The sequence below is a fragment of the Hyperoodon ampullatus genome (assembly GCF_949752795.1).
Source record: "Hyperoodon ampullatus genome assembly, chromosome: 18".
Classification (NCBI taxonomy): Eukaryota; Metazoa; Chordata; class Mammalia; order Artiodactyla; family Ziphiidae; genus Hyperoodon; species Hyperoodon ampullatus.
The window spans coordinates 27,017,354-27,025,720 of record NC_136931.1 but is presented as its reverse complement, the minus strand read 5'-3'; the positions used below and the strand labels follow the sequence as shown (position 1 = coordinate 27,025,720).

At 44.6% G+C, this 8,367-nt stretch overlaps 1 pseudogene across 1 annotated transcript; it reads left to right on the top strand.

The window, feature by feature from the left end:
- The first annotated feature begins 7,606 nt into the window (after positions 1–7,606).
- Positions 7,607–8,102, top strand: LOC307066581 (large ribosomal subunit protein uL11-like; annotated as a pseudogene). Its single transcript has one exon. The product of its transcript is annotated as a large ribosomal subunit protein uL11-like (transcript).
- Positions 8,103–8,367: the final 265 nt, after the last annotated feature.

Sequence of the window (8,367 nt, the reverse complement as noted above, 5' to 3'; positions counted from 1 at the left end):
TACCTCTTCTGGTATCATCTTCAGACATTCATTCTCTCTCACCTAAATCCTAGCCATAGTCGCCTAACTGACCCTCAGCTTCCAACCCATACTCCTTTCATCCATTCTCCAAGAGCGGTGTCTGACAAACAGTGGTTGTTGTTAAAGCTGAAAAAAAAAAAAGGGGGACTCTGATGCATTAATTCCATTGCCTCAAATGACCCTGCTCTTAGTGTCTGAGATGACCGTGTTTTCCATTTGGCCACCTCTAGATCTTTTTAGTGCTAAGATGGTGGTAGTATCTATAGTCTCCACTGATTGAGAAAAAATTATTTAACACTGTTAACTGAATTGTTTTGGCTATTTCCTGACTCAGTGCCTTTGCTTTTTCTGTTCCTGCTGCTAGTACTGCATTCTTTCTTTCACAGTTTTGTCTCTTGAAATAGTACCCACCTTTCAATTCAACTTCATCTATAAAATTCTCCTAAGATCTTTTTGTAGAGGCATTTAATATTAACTTCTCTGTTAGACCATAGCGATCTTGAGATCATAAATCATACTTTTAATTACCTTTGTGTCCTTTTTCAGCTCTTAATACATCAATTAGTTTATAGTAGGTGCTTAGAATGTTTGATAAATGGATGAAAATAGTAGCTAACACTTACTGTTGCCTCACAAAGTGAAGGTTACTAGGTAGGTATGGAGTGGGTGTCGCCAAAGAAGAATAAGATGTGGTCTCTAGTGTTATGTACTCCTCTGTTTGTGTTGTTGCATATACCTACAAATGAAACAAAAATAGTCTTCATCTTCAAATACATTAAAAATAATATGCTGGGGCTTCCCTGGTGGCGCAGTGGTTGGGAGTCCACCTGCCGATGCAGGGGACGCGGGTTCATGCCCCAGTCCGGGGGGATCCCACATGCTGCGGAGCGGCTGGGCCCGTGAGCCATGGCCGCTGGGCCTGCACGTCCAGAGCCTGTGCTCCACAACAGGAGAGGCCGCAGCAGTGACAGGCCCGCGTAACGCAAAAAAAAAAAAAAAAAAGCTGACTCTGTATTGTTCCCTAAATATATGCATGGGGTGGAGGAGGGAGACAGGTGGATTGTGTAACTTTGCAAGGTGACTACTTAAGAGGAACAGTGCTCATTTAGATGTAAGTTCTGGTCTATTTGTTGCATTTCCAGTGTGACATGGCAAGACTTTAAATATTTGCATGGTGTGGATTAGGGGTTAGTGGCAGGCAGTATTTATGCAGACAGCGAATTTCTAGTACTTCAGATAAGAATGCTTGAATATGGTCTGGGAAGCAAAATTATAGAGTTGAGGGGAGCACAATGTCTGAAGCACAGTTAAGACTCAATAAATATTTGTTAGGAAGAAGGAAGAATGGAAACAAGCCAAGGCAACTAGCATGTGTCTGAATAAACAGATGCTACTAAGTAAGAGCAGGACAAAAATGGAGTCAACAGATATGAACCCATGAGGCAAGTGAGATATTACCCTTATTGTTTTATTAACAATACTATAGCAACTTAATTTCTTTTTCTTCTTGTACCAGGCACCTCACATATATTAACACATTTGTTATTTAGAAGAGCCCTTAATTATAGTTACCATTAATAATTACTTGATGGATGAAGAATTTTAAGACTCAGAGAGATAAGAAGTTTGCTGAATCTCACACAGCTAGCAAATGGCAAATGTGGTACCCTGTGCTCTACAGAACAAGGTTTCTCTAAATCATTCAGGATGAGACTCTTCCTAGATGACACAGATGCCTGTCGTCCCCAGGTCACATCCCCTCAACTCGCCTTTTTCGGCTTAGCTGGGGTGGAAAGTTCCTGCTGAGGTGGAAAGTTCCTGTTCCTGTCCTCATCCCTCCTCAAGCATGTGTGCCATGGTCTCTTTCTGGTTTTCTGCCTCACGTGGTTTTCTAAAACCATGGAAGGATAGTCAAGTTCTTATCGGCTCAGCCCAGAGATGCAAGGTAGCAGTCCTGCACCAGTGGAAAATAAGAGTTGGTTGAAAAATGCAGCACATTTCTGCCCTTCAGATGGACAATTATAAGGTGCTTTCTACATGGGTTCTCAGAAGTTCCCTGACATCACTGAGCTCTATTGGACCCACAAGTAAACAGCTCAGTAACCCATCCCTCATTTTCCTCCTTCCCTGTTTTATTCCCACCGTTTCACATCCCTGCTTCTGACATCATCTGCACTCAACTTGTTTCAGGCTCTGCTTTCAGAGGAATCCCAGCCGAGACACTAGTTAATCAGACCCATATGTCACATGAAGGTCATACACCTTAGGGTATCCTAAAGGACCACCAGGTATCTGAATCTGTAAAGCCACCACTATCTTTGCTTGAGAATTATACCTTGTATGACAGGGAAAGATGTGTTTTTAAGAAGCCAGCGTTTTGATGTTTGGGTAGGTAATGTCATGTGGAGCTTTCTCATTTCCTCATCTATGTTCCTGTAATGGGGGCGCATGGGATAGATTTCTGGTAAGTGGCGCTTATTTCTAGGAAGTAGAGCTTACATTCTCTAGGGGAGACAGACAACGAAACAGTTATAATGAGGTGTGGCAAAGACTGTGATGGGAGAAATACGTCAGAGGAGCTCCCATCCTCGAGACCCAGAGCAGGTTTCCCAGAGTGAGCTTGGAGGTTTCCAGTCCGAGGTCTGAAGGCAAAGAAGGGTGTGAGGAGGATTTGGGGCAGATGGGCCAGGGCAGGAGAGTGCGCCATGGTGTGATCGGGGTGGGTGGGGGGTGGGACTGATGGTGAGCCAGTATAATGGTCATAGGGAGCAGAGGCTGGGGAGGCAGGGCCAGGCAGGGGTCCAAGGTCAAGCTTGAGCTGGGAAAGGGCTTCATCTCGAGGGCAATGGAGCATTTGGTGTGTTTTGGTTTGTTTCCTTTGTAGTGTCCACTGCAGCATGTGATGTCACTTATATGTGGAATCTAAAAAATACAACAAACTAGTGAATATAACATAAAAGAAGCAGACTCACAGATATAGAGGACAAACTAGTGGTTACCAGTGGGAAGAGGGAAGTGGGGAGGGGCAAGATAAGGTGGGGATTAAGAGGTACAAGCTATTAGGTATAAAATAAGCCACAAGGATGTATTGTACAACATGAGGAATATAGCCAATATTTTATAACTACTATAAATGGAGCATAACCTTTAAAAATTGTGAATCACTATGTTGTACACCTGTAACATATAATATTGTACAGCAATTATAATTCAATTATTCAATTAACTTACCCACTCAGTAACAGCTAAAAAAAAGAAAAAGAAAAAAGTTAAGAGGAAATAAAGGCAGCTCTGTGCTCTGCAATTTTTTATAAATTTATTTATTTTATTTTTATTTTTGGCTGCGTTGGGTCTTTGTTGCTGTGCGCGGACTTTCTCTGGTTGCAGCGATCGGGGGCTACTCTTCGTTGTGGTGCGTGGCTTCTCATTGTGGTGGCTTCTTTTGTTGCGGAGCACAGGCTCTAGGTGTGTGGGCTTCAGTAGCTGTGGCTCGCGGGCTCTAGAAAGCAGGCTCAGTAGTTGTGGCGCACGGGCTTAGTTGCTCCGCGGCATGTGGGATCTTCGCGGACCAGGGCTCGAACCCGTGTCCACTGCATTGGCAGGCGGATTCTTAACCACTGTGCCACCAGGGAAGCCCTGCAATTTTTTTTTTAACATCTTTATTGGAGTATAATTGCTTTACAATGGTGTGTTGGTTTCTGCTGTATAACAGAGTGAATCAGCTATACATATACATATATCCCCATATCCCCTCCCTCTGGCGCCTCCCTCCCACTCTCCCCCTCCCACCCCTCGGTGCCCTGCGATTTTAAGAAACCGATTTCGGATTGCTGAGCGGGTCATACCCATTAGTAGACACAAGGGGGCAGCCTCACACCGGGTTCTCAGGGAAGGCCGCCTGTGATCGCGGCAGCTGCTGCTTTTCCCCTCTTTAGGTGCACAGTAAGTAAAACTCCACAGTTTTGTGTGAAAGCGGATTGATTTTTTTTTTTTCTTTTTCTTTACGAAGGACTTGAGGTAGGGACCAGGGTTCGCTCGGCAGCACATCACAGGAAGTGCGCGTCTTCGCCTCTCACCTCTGAGGGCCTTTTGATTACGGGGAAGAGGCACCAACTCCAAACATGCTGCGTCCAAGGACGCTGAGAGTCGCCTCCCTTCCTTTGTTGTTCTCAAGTACTGTCACAGAACTGCTGTGCGGGGGTGAAAAAAGCACAGAGCTTCCTTTGGAAAAATTCTCCCTTTGCCTGGGTGACCTCATCCAGTCCAGTGACTTTAAGTGACATCTCTAAGGAAGGTAACTGTCACTTTGCTGCCTCAATTCTAAACATCCTCCCAGAATCCCAGATTTGTATATTTCTCTATCCAGTTATCTAGCTGGTATCTCACAACGGTATCTACTAGGCATCTCAAATTTGACCAAAAAAACTGTTGCTAACCTCCTATATTGCTAACCTTTCCTGTGGCCTATTTTCCTCAACCCAGGATCAGCCATCACCACTCAAACAGTTGCTCAAGCCCCAAACCCACCAGTGTTGCTTTGCTCTTCTCTCACCTCCTCCCACATCCCATCAATTCACATGCAGGTTCTGTTCACCCTGCCTCCACCTCCACTGACACCTCCACTCTCGTCTCTTACCTGCTCTCCTGCTGCAACCTTCTTACTGGATTTTCTTACTGGACTCTGGACTGTCTACATATATGCCAGGATGATCTTCTGAAGAGAATTCAGATCACTCTGCTTAAAACCCTCTAGTGGAGTCTGTTGCACTTGTAATAAAATTCATATATCCTATCGTGGACGTGCAAAGTCCTGTGTGTGATAGCTACCCGTGGCCTGCTGCCTCTGCCTCATCTTATACCCCTCTCCTCACTCTCTTGGTTCTGGACGCCTTGGTCTTCTTGATGTTGTTTAGTGGCCTTGGTCCTTGGCACCAACTTTTCTCTCCTGCTTTTGTACATTTGCCTCTAGTCTTTACATGGATGGCTCTCTGTGTCCTTCAGTCTCAGCTGAAATGTTACCTCTTAGGGAGAGCTTCTCCGGTCCTTCCAACTATAATAGTCACCCAGTCACTCTTATGTCCCTCTGTTTTAGTTCTCTGTAAGCGCCGATAGTAGATGCATTTTCTTTCTTTCTGTTTTTTTCTTTTTTGGCCGAGCCACGCAGCTTGTGGTATCTTAGCTCCCTGACCAGGGATTGAACCTGGGCCCCAGTAGTGAAAGTGCCAAGTCCTAACCACTGGACCACTAGGGAATTCCCTAGATGCATTTTTCTTGCTTATTTGTTGCTTTATTGTCTATCTTCCTCCACTAGAATACAAGCTCTATGAGGGGTAGGACATATCTGTTTTGAACACTTAACCTCATTCCGGTGACTAAACAAGGCCCAACACATGAAAGATGCTCAACAAATGTTTGTTGAATAAAGAAATGATTAGAACTACCACATCTGACCCTGCCGAGGGTAGGCTGCAGGGTTCTTTACTATTACCTTTGTGTTTGGTCTTAGGTGAGTCATTTATTCTCTCTGAGCATCGGTTTCCCCTTCCAGATAATAATATTCTGTGATATGCTTATTCTAATCCACGAGTGTGCGTCTCACCTAGGAACTCCTGAGTGGAAAACCCACTTGCTGTCTAAAAGTTTTGAACACCCTTGAAGGGTGAGAAGCCCTGAGACTTAATGATTCCTATCTGTTCATTTTCATGTAAAAAATCAAAACTTGAAGTTGCCAGGGTTTTTTTTGTCTCCTATGAAGCTGATTCCATGTCATGAGACAGAGATGGAGCTAACCCTCTCAAGATGGTTGTTCTTTGAGTGGATGAGCTGGAGGTCAGGCTGATTTTTCTCTAAGCCTTTGGTTAGTGGTACCTGGTTTGAAATTCTGGACCTGCTATTTCAGAAACAATGTAAGTACAGCGTATCCATTCTATCTTATTGTATCTTAGGTTTTATCTAAATGAGGCAACAGTTACAGACCCGGACTCTTTAGGATGCTAAAGTGCTATTCACAACTTGTCAGGAAAGGTCACCAAATAAATACTTTGATGTCTGCTTTGCAGTCCATTTCAAAGGAGATTAGTGAAAGCCTTGACTCTGTGTTCACCCAGATTGCAGGATGTGGGAGCATCTTCATTCTCTTTCAATTCCTTTGTTGCTCTCGGATACTGATACCCTACTAAGCTTTAATTTCTTGAAAAGTCATTTCATCAACCCTGTTGACTGTATGCTAAGATTCTCCCCTCCCCCGCCCCACATTTGGGTCAGCCAGTACCAAAGGAGAAGGTTATCTGGGCTGTTAAACCTTTTGACTGTGTGTCTTTTGAAGAGCGCATTTTGCATTTTGTTATGTCAGGATTGTAATTAGATCCGTTAATTAAGTGCAGAATGAACTTTTCCCAAACTCTGTACCTCTTTGAATTTTTGATAAGTTTGCTTAGGTTGCTGCTGACCTTTGCTAAGGGGCATGCCACTGCTCATTAATTGGCAAATTTTAATGAGGAGAGTTGACGAATGTGCTGGCCTTGACAATAAATAAAGCTGGCTTCCACTCCAGGCCTTACCACCTTTGGCTGCTTCAAAGTGTGTGGCGTTTCTTTTTTTTAAATAAATTTATTTATTTATTTTTGGCTGCGTTGGGTCTTCGTTGCTGTGCATGGGCTTTCTCTAGTTGCGGTGAGCGGGGGCTACTCTTCGTTGCAGTGGCGGGCTTCTCATTGCAGTGGCTTCTCTTGTTTTAGAGCACGGGCTCTAGGCGCATGGGCTTCAGTAGTTGTGGCTCATGGGCTTCAGCAGTTGTGGCTCGTGGGCCTCAGTAGCTGTGGCTCGCGGGCTCTAGAGCGCAGGCTCAGTAGTTGTGGCACACAGGCTTAGTTGCTCCGCAGCATGTGGGATCTTCCCGGACCTGGGCTCGAACCCGTGTCCCCTGCATTGGCAGGTGGACTCTTAACCACTGCACCACCAGGGAAGCCTGCCTTTCCACTTTCTTAACAGTGTGTTTGGAAGAGAAAAAGTTTTAGTTTTGATGAAGTTCAATTTATTGATGTTTTAATAGTTCACGCTTTTGTTGTCCTATACAGTGGCTCCCAACCTTTTTGGCACCAGGAACCAGTTCTGTAGAAGACAATTTTTCCACGGACCAGGGGGTCGGGTGGGAGTGCGGGGATGGCTCAGGAGGTAATGCGAGCAATGGGGAGCGGCAGATGAAGCTTAACTCACTTGCCTGCCGCTCACCTCCTGCTGCACGGCCCGGTTCCTAACAGGCTGAGGACCAGTAGTGGTCTGCGGCATGGGGGTTGGGGACCCCTGCTATATTAGATATCTTAAACTCAGAAAAAAAAAATCTATTGATACATGCAACAACATGGATGAATGTTGGATGAATCTCAAAATCATTTATGTTGAATTACATAAGCCAGACCAAAAAAGAGTGCATACTACAGGACCTTATTTCTAGAAGATTCTAAAAAGTGCAAACAAATATATAATAACAAAAAGCAGCTTTCCTCTTTTATCTCAGAGCAGGCCAAGGGGCAACTTTCTTCCGTCTTTTTGCATCCAGGTCTGTCCGACACCAGCTGCCTCCAACATGTCGCTCAAGTTCAACCCCAACAAGATCAAAAGTTGTGTGTACTTGAGGTGCCTTAGTCGGGAAATTGATACCACGTCTTCCCTGGCCACCAATATCTGTCCCCTGAGTCTGTCTCCAAAAAGGCTTGGTGGTGGCATCACCAAGGCAACCAGTGACGTGAAGGGCCTGAGGATTATAGTGGACCTACCCATTTAGAACAGACAGGCCCAGATTGAGGTGGTACCTTCTCCTTCTACCCTGGCCATCAAAGCCCTCAAGGAACCACCTAGAGACGGAAAGAATCAAAAAACATTAAGCACATAGGAAACATCACTGTTGAAGAGATTGTCAACTTTGTCTGACAGATGTGGCATGGATGTTTAGCTAGAAAACTCTCTGGAACCTTCAAGAAATCCTGGGGACTGCCCAGTGTATGGCTGCAGTGTTGATGGTCACCACCGTCATGACGTCATAGATGACATCAACTGGTGCAGTTGAATGCCCAGCTAGTTAGGAACTACTAAGGAAAATATTTCAATAAAGGATCATTTGGAAACCAGTAAAAAATACTCCCCAAACCACAAAAAACCCCACCCCCCAAAAAATAGGAGCAAACAAACAAAAAACAGATTAGTGGTTGTCTAAGGACAGAGCTGGAGCGTAGATTACAGACATGCCTAGGAAACTATTGGGCATTATGGAATTGTTTATTGACTGTGATGATAGTTACATGAGTGTATGCACATTTCAACACTGGTCAAGTTGTACCCCTTAAATAT